Source organism: Mauremys reevesii, linkage group 11, assembly GCF_016161935.1.
Source record: "Mauremys reevesii isolate NIE-2019 linkage group 11, ASM1616193v1, whole genome shotgun sequence".
In the NCBI taxonomy this organism is placed as follows: Eukaryota; Metazoa; Chordata; order Testudines; family Geoemydidae; genus Mauremys; species Mauremys reevesii.
The window spans coordinates 37,869,650-37,886,394 of record NC_052633.1 but is presented as its reverse complement, the minus strand read 5'-3'; the positions used below and the strand labels follow the sequence as shown (position 1 = coordinate 37,886,394).

At 39.5% G+C, this 16,745-nt stretch overlaps 1 pseudogene; it reads right to left on the bottom strand.

The window, feature by feature from the left end:
• Positions 1-3,908: 3,908 nt before the first annotated feature.
• LOC120374531 overlaps positions 3,909-16,745 on the bottom strand; it is a 202,284-nt pseudogene continuing 189,447 nt past the window's right edge.

Here is a 16,745-nt window from a genome sequence, read left to right as displayed (position 1 = left end):
AAATTGTACCCCTTGCGCGATCTGCCCCATTCACACAATTGTGTTTGTGTGTGGGATGGAGAATTGCAGCTGCTTTTGTAGCACCATCTCCCGCTGTGTCTCTGCGCTTGGGGTGTCTGGGAATTGGCACGTAGGATGGAAGAAAACCAGCCTCACCAGAAATCTGCACATGAGTTATTCCAGCTCCTCCTTAGAAGAGGGCAGGAGTATCAGGGGAGGCTACTGACAGGGGAAGCTGGAATATTTGAGAGAATCAGGCACTCCCAGCATGAGAGTATGGAGGTACATCCGCATGGATATACTCGGCCTCCTCTGAATTCTCCACAGAACTTGGGGGCTTTGTCTTCAGGAATGGGAAGGGAGTGAAAACAAACCCTATTCCCCCTTCTCTGGATCAGTTTGGAGGAAATGATGCAAGAACACTTCACAGGGTTTTCCTAGAGGAAGGCAAGTTTTGGGGTACAGTTCATGGGAAAAATGGGATACTGCAGCTTGACAAAGGATTCTAAATAGCTGAGTCCTCCTAAAGCATAATAAGACTCAAAAGGGATTGCTGTGTGATTCAAAACAGTGTTTAATGTATTCAGATTTCTTTCATGTATCACTTAGACTGTAGATCATTTCCTCGCATTACAAATTTCAAATCAAAGCTTTTTATAAAGCCATACAAAATAGCTTTTACTTGTGAAACCAAAGAGCCAACAGAAAAAACAAACAAGCGCTACACCATCTTGTGAAGGATTTGCAATCTGTTTTTACTAATCTTTTCTTCCACAGCCTGCGAGACTCCTTCCCCAGTAATCGAATCCTTGGATTGCAGTTCCAACAGCGTATGGAACAGTTTGTCTGAAGTCACTCTCATGAATTCAATCTCTGCATTGGGGGGCAGACCACAGTGGATGGGGTCTTTCAGGAGGTAATTTTCATCAGTGTATTTATGACAACGTTGATAATCCAGGACCACAAACCTAGCTTCCTGTCAAACTGTCAAAAAACAAAAACCAACAACCCCCCCCTCCGCCCCCAAACCACAAGTGACAATCCTTGCTAAACAGAAAAAGGAACCTGTTAGCTATAAATCAAATTATTCTGTTATGGAGTCACTGCTGAGAATGACACTACTTCTTAACAGTTTCTGTCCATGAAAATTAATTAAATTTGTTCTATATTTTAATTAGCTTCTTTATATCCCATACAGATACTGATGTTCAAAAGACAAAAACTACATGAATTTGCAAAAAAATCAGGTTTTTCTTCAGTTAGCAAAAAACATACTGATAATTTTTAATTTTAAAAATAGAGAGAAATATTTTAAAAGAAAAATGTTATTTCTGCCAAATTACAAAGTGCTGCTTTCTGGTGTAACATTATTATTCCTTATGCCAATTTATTAAATAAAGCAATTTATAGTAGTATATCTGAAAAATGTCATCCTTTCTTGAAATGAAAGGTGAGTGATAGTATAAGGTTTGCAAAATAAAGAGGCACATTTTTTTTCTTCAGATTATTACCAAAATACATGCACTGTCTATTTGACAATCAATACACTCCATAAAATAAAATGGAGCTATGGTATCATCATCATAATTTCTTTTCAAATGGTTTGCTGAGAGCCAGATTTTATCCTTTATGGAACAGAATGGCAAAATTGTTTAATTCAATATCATATACTCATAATAAGCTGTAATTCTGCTGTATCTCAAAACTGCTACACAAATATTTTAGGCTCACTAGACATTTAAAACAACAGACAGGTGGGAGTACATTTATTTATTTACATTTGTACTGACTTAAAATTCAAAATGCTATTTGATGCTTTTGAAGTATTACTGTGGGATGCTAAATTACTACTGAAATCTTACAGTTTTGTGATACCTTTCAACCTGCCAAGATACATAATGATGGTGGTGATGATGATGATGATAACAACAATAGCAGTAGTGCAGGATCCTTAAAATAATGTGGGGCTCATTTCTGAAAGATAAATACCATTTTCTCTAACTTCAGTTTTGTGATTCAGCATTTGTGATGCAAGTAATCTGCAATAATGAAAGTAAAATAACCCCAGGTTTGTGTGGGATGGAGATACATTTGAATCTAAAATGAGGCACCCTCCCTTATAATGAAGGACACGTTAGCAGCGTGCAGTGCCATGATGCAAGGCTTCCTCTAGAGAAACTGCAAAAAAAGTTCATCTTCAGAAATGACACTATACTGAAAAAATGAACAATTATTCCAGATGAGCCTCCTGCCGGGGCTCAAGTTTTTTCAGTGCCTCACCAGATCTGTTTGGAAAAGGGTTTCCCACTGTTTCTTTGAGAGAGAATGCACCATGCTAGTAGGGCCAGAGAAAGCTGAATGACCCCAGATTCATGGCAACCCCAACTGCAAATATGGGTAGTGCCTTGAAAGGAGTTACAGCTTTCCTCCCTGCAGCCCCTCTATATTCTACTCTCTTTTTAAAAATTCTTGTTTCTTTTCACTGCATTCTTCCTTGGCTTTCTTTTAATCCTTTTTTGCTCTTGTTCTTTTGTTCTTGTTCTTGCACTCAGAGCAGGTTACATACTGCTCAGGGTGGGTAGGGAATGTACACTGCAGGCTCTGTGGGTATGTTCTCTCACAGCTGAGCTGAGTGGCACATGGGAGAGGAGAAAGGAAGTGGGCTTGAGCCAGTGAGCTGCTGCCTCGGCCTGCAGCTGTATACATCTGGGGCCTGACTCTCCACTACCTCCCACTTTGTGTAGCTATTTACATATGTGAACGGTGTGCATAAAACACTACCAATCTGATCTGGAAGTATGGTATACCCATTTTGCACAGGCGGCTTGTCAAGGAGGGGAGAGAGAAAAAATAGATATAAAAGGACTATGTGAGGTGGCAAATATACTGTTTCATGGGGTAGGATAGGGGAATCACAATAGAAGATTAGTGTTCATCTATGTCAAAAGGGATCCCAATGAGAAGGGTTGGGAAACATTTGTTTACAACAATCAGAATGATCCTGATTCTGTATCCCACAACTCCCATTGACTTCAGTGCAGAATCTTGTCTGTCTAAACAACAATAGTAATAATTGTGCACAAATGAACTTCCTTGTACAGCATGAAGTAAAAGGGCTTTTGCTGCCACAGCCTCCTATCATGTGATTTTAGAACTTGAGGAAATTCCATAAATATTATAACCCTCTCTATACTACATCTGGTACTACATTAGCAGACATCTTGAATGGAAGGGAGATCAGAGACCACTAACAAAAATCATCAGGGGATTGGACAGAGAGACTTGGGAGCTAAATAGCTAAGTCCTTAATTGAACCCAGGATGCTTACATGGGTAGAAGGGGAGGAGTACATTTAAGGATGTCTAGGTGGAGAAAAAATAATGTTGCTTAAAACCAAAATCCACATTCAATAGAACTTTGTGCCAATGGATAGATGGATGCAAGGCTGGATAATCACTGAGGCATCTCCCCTGGCAAACCCTACAGATGTTCTGCTTTTACTCCGGTCCCACTAACTTCACTCAGATATAACCTCATGCTTCAGGGCTTAAACCATATCTAACCACACTAAGCGATCCTACTCTGAGGTTTGTTGTACCTTCCTGTGAAGCATCTGGTTCTGGCCACTGTAGGATACAGGACAGTGGACTAGATGGACCATGGCTCTGATCAAGTCTGACAATTCCTAGATTCCTATGTCAGATGCTCATTAATATAAGACAGAAGGATATATACCTACTGCATTTTGATATCACATTATTCTAGTGTGTGAATGATGTCTCTAAAATTTCAGCATATCTAGAGTTGTTATACAATGAAGTTATCCATGTTAGTCAACTTAACCATACAATTTTTGATGTTTAAAAAGTACTAAGTTATTAAAAGCTGATGTTACTGGTATTCTATTTTTACTTAGACATCTGAGAATTTGAAAGGGAAGAACCCAAAGCATGATGAGTACAGACCATGTAACATAGAACTGAATACACAACCTAAATTATGTCCGGGTGAGGTAAACTAATCTGACATCAGTAATAAATGACCCAAACATTTTTATAAAAAAGATTAACAGAATCTTTTCTACAATTCCTAACTGTTTAGGTAACTTGCTTCACAAATTATCTTACATATTCATATGTCCCTTTAATTCTCGATTCCCAGCTAAGACTGAAAGCAGGAAGTTGAAACTATCTTGCGAATGAACTCTTTGCAGGGTAGTTCTGTCTTAACTGGAATCAGGAAGCATCAGGAGCCTGCTTGAATAAATAGGCTGCTTGAATCCAGTTTTGTTAACATAAGTGATTTGGGGATGAACAGCCACACCCACATTCTTTTGGGGGATGTATCCTAATCTACCCTATGGAGATTTACCCATTGATAATTGAATTACAAGCAGCTAAACAGTATCCTTATAAAAATAGTAATCAGCAGTCCAAAACATTGCAGAATTACTATTGTAAGCTTTAGCCTTTTGGATCCTTACTATAAAATAATGTAACATTTTCTTTTTTATATATAGAGGAGAAGATTCTGTTTTATTGTAAAATGAAACAATTTAAGGTAAATAATGTTAGGAAAGGACATAATTTTCCCTGCCAATATAAAAATGGATGCAAGATCCAGGGGAATTAAAAGGTGAAATAGCACATCATGATCCAGCAGTGCACTTATCACAAATAACACACGTTTAAGAAAAATTATATTCCTCAAAAGTGTTAAGTTTACATATAAAAATGTGTCAGCTTCCAGCAGGGGGAGCTCTAACTCTGGAAACACTTTTGTGGTTGCTGAAGCTTTTATTACCTGATTGGGTTGCATATACTCTTCCAACTATGTGCGACAAAGTCTTCTATCCTAGTCGTCTGTAATATGACCACCATACATAATCTAGCCAAACAAGTAATGGAGATCTTCCCAGGGTACCTACAACAAGAAAGGTATTTTTTAAGTGTAGGGTTTGATTCTAAAGGAAATGAAATAATTATTCAGCCAAAGTGCAGGGGCTAGTTAGTGTATCGGGATTGCTATCCTCAGTGAAGAAAGATTGAATTCTATATGCCAGTCAGGTTCAGAACAACAGTTGATGGGGCAGAAAATTTCCACTATTCTACTTGTCACACAAGAGAGGTCGCACAAAGTCATCCTTCGTAGAATGTGTTAATCATCTTTAAAATTCGTATTAAAAATAAAAACCCAGTGTTGCACATATAGGAAACAACAGGATTAGGTACAGCACATTTATGAAAGTAGTCAGGGATGGCACATACTTACATGGGTTTAAGGAAATGCAAAAATATCTGAGAATTTGCTTCCAGGTAGTTGTAGAGAACACGGTCAGAAATTGTGAGGTCCCCATTGTTAAAAGGGTACTTTCTGTTCTAGCCCTGAGGTCCAAATTTCTGCCACTCATGCAGACAGGCATAACAGTGGCAAAGTGAAAAACAGAATCGTCTTGAATTCCTGTTCACAGGTACACTGATCAAGCAGGTTCTGAAAGATCAGAGAGATTTCACTTATTCAAGAGACTCTATCAATTTGAACATTTCTGTGTGAAGATTTTGTACCTCCTATAATTATCAGTAACATTGCAGATGACTATAACTGACAGAAGTTAGTGACAAAAGTATCTTCACTATTTTTTGCAGCGTTTATTTTGTGTATTTGTCAGCACTTTCTGTGTCATTGTTTCCCCTGTACCGTCCACTACCTATTTCCTTTCTTGCTATAAGACTCCTATAAACATCAACAGGGGAACAAAAAAACCTTATAATTTCTAAAGGGTTTTTTAAGATGATTTTCACACCATACTATTTAAGATGTGAACTATCAGAAAATAGATTTTTTTTGTAATTAGGAATTTTCTCAAAAAATTAAAGTTAATGTTCCCCTTTTAATGTGAATATTCATGTTAAAGAGCTAATTGATTTCTATGACTGTGCAATGTTGCTTGCAATTATTAACTGTATCAGTGTTTGTATATCTTTTAAATATCAATACAAGTATTTTAATTAAAAACACATTCTACAAAATGGGAACAAGTTGAGAGAAAAATGATGATGATCTAGTACAACCAAAGTGATGTTTCATATTACATGTGATCAAAACACTTTGGACTAGATGCTTAGCTGGTGTAAATTGGCATAGCCCCATTGATTTCAATAAGGTTAATTGATGTACACCAGCGCATACCATACACAGTAATAGTACAAAATACTCCAGTGGCACGGGGAACAAAAATTAATGTTCTCGCATCTGAATTAAAGAACAAAATGAAACCAGACCAAAATAATTTCTCATTTCTACACTACAGTAATTATCTGTAATGTCTGCAAACTGTTTCCCATGCACACAGGAATATATTTAATCAGAAGCCATATTTCCCATGCTTCAGCATGAGAGGATCTAATTTCTTGTTTGATGTACAGTTATGCTGCTATAAGACAATTTTGTGAATGGATCTTTATGTAATGAAGTTTATTCTATTTTATTATCTCACAGCCCGCAGTAGCTGTCAGTGACTTTTCAATTTTAAACGACTTTACAATGATAAATTTAATAATCCTATTTTTGTATTTTATAACTCCTGTGATGTTTTACTTGCCTGGCCAAAATTACCCAATGCAGCATAAAGATTAGCCAGCATTCCAGCGGGTGGCTCATTGGTTATTTTAATAGAGTTTACCAAAGTTTCCTTTGGAATGACATGATCTTTAGGAGAAGGGGCAGGTTCAGCACTCATAAAACCCCGATAGTCTGGGTGACTTCCTTCACTGTTTCTCCAGGAATTCCTCTAATGTGTCAAGCCACTTTGCTACAAGATGAATTTTCTGGGCAAGGGGGTGGGGAGGTAGGAGAGAGAAATAGGCTTCCCAGTGAGCTATTGATTTGAAATATGAAACATTTTATTGATACAAGCAAATCCCAGGCATAAGGAAGCAGTTTGATATAGCCAATATTTGAAAAAATCATGTGCATCTGTTTAGCACAATATACTGCATAATGACAGCAATCTTCCCTGTTTGTATCTATTCATCTGATTATACAGAGTAACAATTCTTTTTGCTACACATTTATTTACTAAAGGATTTTTTTTAATGGATAATAAATTAGTAAATCAAATAGCATGTGTTTGGTAAAATACTTTAGTCAACTCCACACAAGGCAGATGCAGTTCACATTTTATGTGATATTCAATGACCCATTAACACTCATACCTCAATATGAAGTTATGAGCTTCTCTTTTGGAAGAGACAAAGGAAGTTGGTAATCATTATTTAGCACTGTTTTATCTAGACCCACATTATTTTGAAAAGCTTCCATTTTTAACACTGCAATGTAGCACTGGTGTAATGAAGAGCTTTGACTTACTTGAAGTATAACCCAGTGGCCTTCTTTTGATGCTTTTACCATAGCTATTTCTGTAACCGCTTCCTGTCCTTGACCCAGAGGTACATTGTGAAGTTTTCTGGCGTCAGTGGTAAATTCAAGCTCGCTCCCTAAACAGAACAATATATTGTATCACTTCAACCCAAATAATTAATATCGTTCAAAGACTCACGTACTGTGCACAGAGCATTTAAATGGTACACATCATAGAAGTCACTAAACTGAGAACAAAACAAAACAGAGACAATAAAACAAACCCTCCAAAATATAGTTTCATTATATCAGATGGACTAATATGTTTTATTCCTTTTGTGCTTCTTACAATATAAAATTGCAGATACAATAAGAGGCAATCCAGAAGGAGAACAACCAACTAATTCCCACTAAAGAAATCACTACCTACTACACACATAAAATACAATTATACCACAAAAATGCACTTGCTGGTAATGTAATGTAAAGGAAAATATAAAAAAACTTCTGACTAAAATAATATGAACTGACTAGGATATCTGTTAAGCAGCTGCATATCCTATCACACAGTACAAGGAGTTAACTTGTCATTACACTGAAATTGGGGGTGGGGGAGTCATGGCATAAGGAAGGATGAGTTGAAATTAACTCATTTATCTCTTACCAGTGTAACTGGGCCAAATTCTCCTCATGCAAAACTATTGACTTGCACTCATCTAATCAAAACAGATGCTGGCCCTTTATTTTTTCACCAGAGAGCAACCAACAATTGCATTGTACACTGTCTGAGTCAAGCACTACAATTGTCATAAAGGAGTATGTTTTCCAAATCTCATATATTTCATGAATTAACATGTGACGGTACTCAACAATAATGGAGGTTCCTTATTTATTTCTCTAGAGGTATCAATTGTAATAGCATTAATTACAATGAATTATTTTGGTATTAATGTGAATGAGTAGGAATTCCACTCCAATTCAATAGACAGTTTGTTAGTTGTAAGCATTCCCTTTTGTGCAACATTAACAGACATGTTTGGCCTGGACTTACTTAATGATTCTATGACTTTCAATGGGTCAACTCCAGGAGATAAATGAAAACTAGCAGGACTGTTTTCTTAAAACTATTTTGCAAACTCAGTTTTATGCCTCTCTACATATTTGGTTCCAAATTTCTCTTCAACAAAGTTCCTATAAATTAAGAATTGCAAAATGATAAAGCTTCAGGGAAACCAACATTTAAAAGCTATAGAAAAAACATTTCTACTACTGGTATTTAATCAAGACTCATATTTGGTAGAAACCCAAGAACACCACACTCTGGAGGCAAAAAAATCTGTCCCTCTAAGTGTTCAGGTTAGTAATCTAACCTAACACCATACGTCATCTGATCTGGTCTTCTGGCTCACACCATAATCAGCTTCTGGAGGGAACGTTTCATTTTCCATTCTTGTGAAAACTTTGCTTTCTTTGGACATTCTGATTCCGCCACTTTTTTTCCTTCATTTTGGGGAGCCTTCAATATCTTTATCCAACCCACAAAATTCATCCCTAAAACGCATTGTCTAGAGATGAAAAAAACCCTAAGCACACCGATCACATTTGACTGTATCCATGTATATTTTGAACAGCAAATAATCCCAAATTCTTTGCACAAATTTTGTTTTATTTAAAACAATGTTTGTGGGCTTCCTTGCAAACCTACCCAGGTTCCTGAGTACATACTACACCTTAATTGTACTCCATGCAGAGCTGGAGTGAAACTCCAGTAACCTATTTGAGCTGTGGTCAATATGAACTCTGAATAAGAAGTCAAGGTCTCAAGCATCGATTTCCTTATTCATAAGTAAAAGCTGCAAGACAAAATATTTACATAATTAACTGAACAATTCCCCATGTAATGCCTACAGCTCTTTACATTTGTAAGAGCTCAGGACCCCATTCATGACCAAATCCCAAGTTCCAGAAGTTTTTTTAAACATGCAGTCTATGGGTACCATAACATATTGATTTAAATACAGAAGTGTTCCTTACTGCAGTTGAATCAATTAACAGTAGATAAGTGGACAAAAGGTAGCAGTTGGATGAGCCCGTTTGAATCAAACAAAAAACACCCTGACCCTTCATACAAAATTTGAACCAAACCCTAAACTTAAAGCTGTTTTGAAGTTCAAACATTTAACTCTTTCTGTTAATTTTTTGCTCCCATCTGTGTGCCTTTTTTATATGGGCCCACGGATAGAAACACTAAAATGTGGGGAGAAACGAAATTTTATGGTGTTCCCGGCTCAGTCAAAACCAAATAGCACTGGAATGTCATATTACATTTCCAGAACTGAGAGGATTGGATAAGCAACCACATTTTTGGATGGTTATCAAATCTGAATCCCAACTATCTAAGGTTAGCACATTGCCAGCTATTGGCAACTACTTTTTAGAAATAAAAAGTAAACATAAAACCACTATAGTATTTAACTGTCTTGTGCAAGGATATGTTGCTTGCCAACATTTGGAATTTACTGAGGAAGCATTTCAGCTAAGCATTAGTAGCCACCACTGCCATCAGAGCAGCAAAAAATGTGACAAATAAACGACTGACTGCAATTGCCCCTTTCAAACAGAACAGGAATGTTTTTGGGGGGAGAGGGGAGGGCGGGAGCGTCCCTGCCCCTGGTGGAGGTCATTATTCTCCGGAAACTGGTAAACCAACCCTGGCTCGTGTAGATACTTGAGAATAGGAAATGTTTTGCCTTTGAAATGCACCAGATTACATGTAGCTTCAAAGAATGTTCATGGGGAAGACACCCCCGGGACCACCTTACAAGGGCTTTATTTCTTGCCTGCAAATTAGTCAGTTCAAAACACTGCTTCCTCTCAGCTCAGCCCTCAAATCTAACACTGCAGATGCCATTTGCAAAATGGGGGGGCGGGGGGAGAGAAAGAAAAGTGACTGTTTCAGAGAATACAAAAATATTTCTCAAAAATGAAGCCAGGCGCTGTAGAGGCAGGAATAAGATGCAGTTCAGCTGGCAAGTAATACACTGACAATCGGATGGGTTTTTGAGGCATTTCAATAAATCCCTCTTTTTTCAACTTCAGCAGGGGTGCTACACTTTCCAAATGGCAGACAGACAATAGCATCTACATTATTTTTAAGACAGCACCCATGGCATTATGATGACTACAACTAAATCCATTTTAAAGCGGGGAGTGGGGGGGGGTCAACAACTGTATTGAGCTCTTTGTGAAGTGCCTCACTGACATTTCCCAACTCCCTCAGCTTCCCCTTCCCCCCCCTTTTTTTTTTGAGAAACCTGGTAAAATGCACTAAAGGATTTAAGGTTATCGTCTGTCTAACTTCTAACATATCTTTATGACAATAAAGAGTCACTGTCAACTGTAATAGGAGGGCAACACAATGAATCCTGGTAAGTCAGAGAGGGAGGTCATTTTTTTTTCAACTCCGCTGCCCTCTCACCCCCATTTCTTCCTCACATAACAGAAATGCCATCTGTTCCTATCCCAAACATGCATGTATTTGATTTCCATTCAGTAATAGCTAACAAAAAAAGAGATTATCACGCGATCTAAAGCACTCATCAACATTAGTAGTCTCTCCCATCCAATGTGTTTTGTTTGCACCTCCAAAGATTTAGAGACAAAATGGAGACAGACAAGTGCTGTCATTGCCTATAATTATTCCTCTCTCTGGTAGGGGACCATATATTCAAAGGTACAGAACATTGCTGCAGTAAGGAAATATGAGGCTCTGGAGAGAGAAAGTTTGTGTGCTCTAGCTTGCAGTCATATAGCAAGCAATATTACTTGAGTGCTGTGCTATCAAGATGCTGCATTAGAATACACCATTACCAAGTAACAATGTTGCATGATGCCATGTCGTGATGCAAAAATCTGTATACCTTTCAGCTGGGGTGTCAGCATTATTAATGTGGTTCCAAAAATTGACTCTGTACAAAAGTCATCCCAACGTTCCATATTCAGTGGAGCTCAATGACTTCAGCTCAAATCTGTGCAGTTTACAAGTAAAAAAAATTACAAGTTTTTTTTCCTAACTGCCGGGTCAGCAAACTCAACTTGGGATCTTAAAGTCAAGCTGGGTTCTTTCCTTCCTATCTTGTTACCAGTGCTAATGATTCTGTAGGCCAAATCCTGCCTTCAGTTACATCTGGTGCCACCTCATGAAAGCAATGGACTTTAATTAATGGTTCAACTGAGGCCAGTTTGTGGTTGTCCTGAAGTAGTGCTAAGAAGCAAAGAAAGAAATATGCATTTTGTTACCCAGACAAGCAGACATGACAAAATACATTCATGGAGCAGATCTGCTGAGACAGCTGGTGCCAATTTGACTTAATTATTTTTCAAAGCACTTTAAACCCAAATTTCTTAATGATCTAACCTCTGTCCAATTCCTCTTCCCTCACTTTCTGCCCCTCCCTCTCCACTCCTGATTCATAGATATTAAGGCCAGAAGGGCCCATTGTGGTCATCTAGTCTGACTTTAGAACTTCCTCAAAATAATTCCTAGAGTAGATCTTTTTGAAAATCATCCCATCTTGATTTTAAAATAGTCAGCAATAGACAATCCACCACAAACCTTGGTGAACTGTTCCAATGATTAATTATTCTCATGGTTAAATTATCTGTCCCACTCCTGTTTCTTTCCTTTCAGTCCCTGCCTCCCCTCACCTCACCTCACTCTCCTCCTGCTTTCATCTTCCTCCTGCCTACTTCCTTAATTAAACCAGCTCTTATATGTCCAGGGCCTTTCCACACCACTGCAAGATGGGAGCAGAGCTGGGAGTGGGGCAATCCTGGAGCACAGGAGCTGTATGGGCAGCACTCCCACACTGTGGAACTAACTGGCATGGTAAGACAGTGGAATACAGCCAGGAAAATTTCTGAAAAGCAGCCTGTGTCATTGCAGGGGAACTCCAGGAAGCTACGCTTGTGCTTCAGAGTAGCTATTTTGTTTAGCTATTAATTAATCACAAGAATCAGAGGCTTTTTACAAAAGGTGGAGGTAGGGGGAAGGCATCAGCTCAGCAGTGTTACGCGGTTCAGCTGCAGAGGACCTCCCTATACATGGCTACTAGCTGGGGTTTTGATGCAGGAGTTGTGGAGGGCCAATAGATCCAAGATTATGTACCCATGGAGCTACCAGAATAAGGAGAGAGTTAATCAGAGCAAAGGCTACTAAAGCCTTGGGGCTGCAGTAGATGCTGCAGAGCAACTGCTGAGGGGGCTGGGAAGAATTCCTTGTGTCCTGTAGGGCTGCCTACCCCAAGCCCAGCTGCTCATGCTCAGGGTGGTGGGCAATCTACAATGCAGCTGTGCAAATCAAATATTGCATAAGCCGAGTCTGAAGCAGATCTGTCTGGCAAACCTCCTGATTCCTACATTATGTCAAAATACATGAGTCAACATTTCATTTTCCCAAATTGTCAGTAATTTAGTTGCCCTATTCTTGTCCTTTATATCCTACACCCGGATGACATTTTTGAACTATATTTTAGGAGCCTAATTTGATCAAATGATCCAAGGGAACTCCCAGTAGATCCTCTGATTTAATGCTAAATGTGTTATAATGGTTAGCATTTCTGACAATGACGTTTTATTCTGCTCCAGTTAATTTTTCGGTAAAACATGCTTTATTTTTTACATGAGTCAGGAATGCATGTTCCTTTTTTGCAGTTCAGTTAGAAAGTAAAAAATAAAATAAAATGCAGAGCTCAACCTTGTAAAGTGCTGAGCACCCTCAAAGCGAGCAGAGGGTGCTCGGCACCTTGCTGGATCAACCCCATAATACATCTCCCACTGTGCTAGACTTAACGGTGACCTGTAGGTGACCCGGAAGGACTTGGGGTAAGACACAGCTAAAGGACTGATATTTGGATTTGGTAAATACTAGCAATGTCTGAATATCTGCTTTCACGGCCTCTTTCCCCTTCTCCACATGGGGAACCCAGTGCTTAATTTGTATAAAAGAGGTGTAGAGCTCAAGCAATTAGGTGCTGGGGTTCAAGCAATATTTTTAACATTAACAAACAATACAGCAAGCCAAGAGGTACTGGGGCTCAGCCTGCCAAGCCCTGGCACAAATTAAGCACTGATTCAACCTCCTCTTTCCCCACAACACATGTTCAACAAGCCAAACCAACCCCTCTCTTAAATGTACCACCTTCCTCCAGGACATGGCAGCTAACATCCCAATAGGCCCTCGGCCCTTCTCCTCTGTCCCTCCCCTTTTTTTTATTTTTTTCAAAAAGGAACTTGTAGCTTGTGGGGAGGGATGCTAAGGCCTGTGCCCATCAGACAACCCCCTCCAGGAACCCAAGAGAGCAACGTCTGGGTTGAGAAGCAATGACGTAACAGAGAAATTTCCAGCCGTGTGAGGGGGGAAAAAAGCATTTTATACCAAATCAGAAAACATTACACTATACTCTTCCCTCGCCTTGTAAGAACAGCCATTTGGGTCAGACCAAAGGTCAATCTAGCCCAGTATCCTGTCTTCCGACAGTGGCCAATGTCAGGTGCTTCAGAGGGAATGAACAGAACAGGAAATCATCAAGAATTCCATTCCCAGATTCTTGCAAACACAGGCCAGGGACATCATCCCTGCCCATCCTGGCTAATAGCCATTGATGGAGCTATCCTCCATTAATTTATCTAGTTCTTTTTTGAACTCTGTTATGGTCTTGGCCTTCACAACATCCTCTGGCAAGGAATTCCACAGGCTGGCTGTGCATTGTATGAAGAAATGCTTCTTTTTGTTTGCTTTAAACTTGCCGCCTATTAATTTCATTTGGTGACCTCTAGTTCTTGTGTTATGAGAGGGAGTACCTTTAAATAATACTTCCTTAATTACTTTCTCCTTCCCTACTGGGTTCTGTGTGTGTGAAAACCATGCCATCCTTGGGTGACTCAGTATATAATTTCAAAAATGAATCCAGCTCCCACATTTTACTCCCAGGATGGCTAGTGGGAAAATCAACTCTCTTCACTGGGATAACTTTCCAGGGATGATATTGTTTTTGTGTCCTTAAGAAAGCAACTTTGAGTGGCTGGGAGTACTGTGGAAATTGCACACTCAGTCCCAGGGAGCATCTCTGACTCAGAGTGACACTGATGGACCAAAGGCCAACCCTCCAGAGGCCCAGTAGAGCTGTCCTTCCGCATAAGCAGCTCAAGCACCAGTATAGAGTCCTAGTAAATGTACAAACCAGTTCAATCTCTCCCTCCCTCAGTGGGAAGAGAGGAGGAGGAGATAGCTCTATGGCAGAATCTCTCCTCACACGCAGCAAATCAGGTCCCTGCACATCGTAAGGTTAGTTCTGCATAGCTAATGACTTATGGAGCAAAGTGTTGTGGGGGAAAGAGATCATGGACTAAGCAAGTACGTGCATGAGCACACGCCTACCCAACAACATACAAAGGTGTGTCCGTAACAGACATACCGCACCTGGAAAGCTAACTGGGCTGTGAAGGTAAGCTTGTCTCTTTCAAACAGACCACGACTGATGTAAATGAAATTGGAGTATGTCACACACTCGGTCAGGTTGTTTACGCGCACTCACCCATTGTCAGAGGGTTCTGCCTGCTGCACTGCTTTGTGAAATACAACATAAAAAGCCTGTGACAGAAGGGAGACAAGGGTCTAAGCCAATGGTAACACTAGATTAAAACAGCAGCAAACAAACATATTGATCTCTTCCTGAATAGTAACCTTGAGTGAGAACTGATATATTGGATTGATTTTATTCAGCTCTTCCATGAGGAAATAGAGCTAGGAAGCTCTTGCCACTACTGACTGATAATGCTCATGAGCCTCATTGATCTTTACTTTGTTGACTTTTGCTTCCAAAACCTGCAAAACACCAGAGATACAGAAACTGGGTGTGAAGAGCTGGACTTGGCCTGAACAAGAATGACAGGATTCAGTGAGCAGCCCTGTGACAGAGGCCTTGGGAGAAGCCAGAGGGTTTGAAAATGACGGAGGTAGCAACAACTTTTGGGTGTGGTTCTGGAAGGTTCTGAGAGCCTTAGATTCTGCAAGGTTCGAGATGTGACATACTCTCAACTCCCATTACAGTCAATGAGAGCTGAGCGCACTCAAGACCCAGCAGGAGGTGCTCACCCTTTGAAGGATCAGGCCCTTGAGGAAGCCACAAGATTAAGAACAACATGAACTTCTTTTCCCTGCTTCAGTTACTTTTCAAATCATTTTAGGGCATTAGAAATTCAAAGGGCCGCATCCTAAAATTGTTTTACACGCAGCACTCCCAATAAGGCAATGGAGTTTTGAGTGCAGACATTGCAGGATTGAGTCGCAAATATTTAATTTCAACCCATTTGTTTCTCACTGCTCAAACATTTTAAAAGACAGAAAGAAAATAAATCAGTGATTACTTTCCCTCAATGGGTTTTGTGAACTGAGAATAGAGAGAAGACACAGAAAGGATCCAGCTTCTATATATGCCCATAGCAAATGCAGCTGCTTGTAACGTGCTAGAACATCTGCAGGAACATGACATTCATGCAGAATCACACACATTAGAATATAGCTTTACAGAGAGAACAGTTTAGTTATGAACGCCACATAAATCTATTTTCTAATAGCTTTGTCCACCACCTCCCCTTGCTCTCTTTACAGAATTTTAACTGAAGAATACTGTCAAACTGGTCATAATGGGACAGCTCCTCAAGTCCTTCATCATTTTTTCCTCAGTCCTTAGTAGTTTGAATAATGTCATGGTAAAAAATGACTAGGGATTTCAGGATCTGGCCCTGTTTGCATTAATAGCCACTCTGTAACTCTCTCTCTTCAGGAGAGACATGAAGCTACCAAAAGAATAACAGGCAGACGACATCAGTGCCTATCTGAAATAGGTAACCTCATTCCAGGCCCAGCTGATCACAGTTTTGTAAGAGGCACTGCTAGTCCGCAGAAACTCGGCAATAAGGGCCCGAGTTTCTATTCCCTTGCACCTTGCATAGTCCTTTACACCAGTAAGTGGGAGAAATGTTACAATTCCAACTTTGCACTGCTGTAAATGATGACACAAGGTCCATGGAAATGGACAATCAGGCCCCCAAATGTGAATTTTTGCAGAGTAAGAGGCAACCCCTTCCCTGGTTCCTTTACAAGTCCCAGCTAAATGCTCTTCCTTAGGATTCACACTCAACCATTTTTAAAAGCAAGCGTTCTAAAAGGTTCTTTTAAACTCCAGTCTGTCCCAACAACCTGTTTATAAAGAGTTCTGATGCTTTCGTTTATTTGAGGGCTTCTTTTGAAACAGGCTTTTAATTGAATGTTTGCTATCTACTGGTGTTTCATCAATTTAGGCTGTTTCCTGAGGATTTTTATA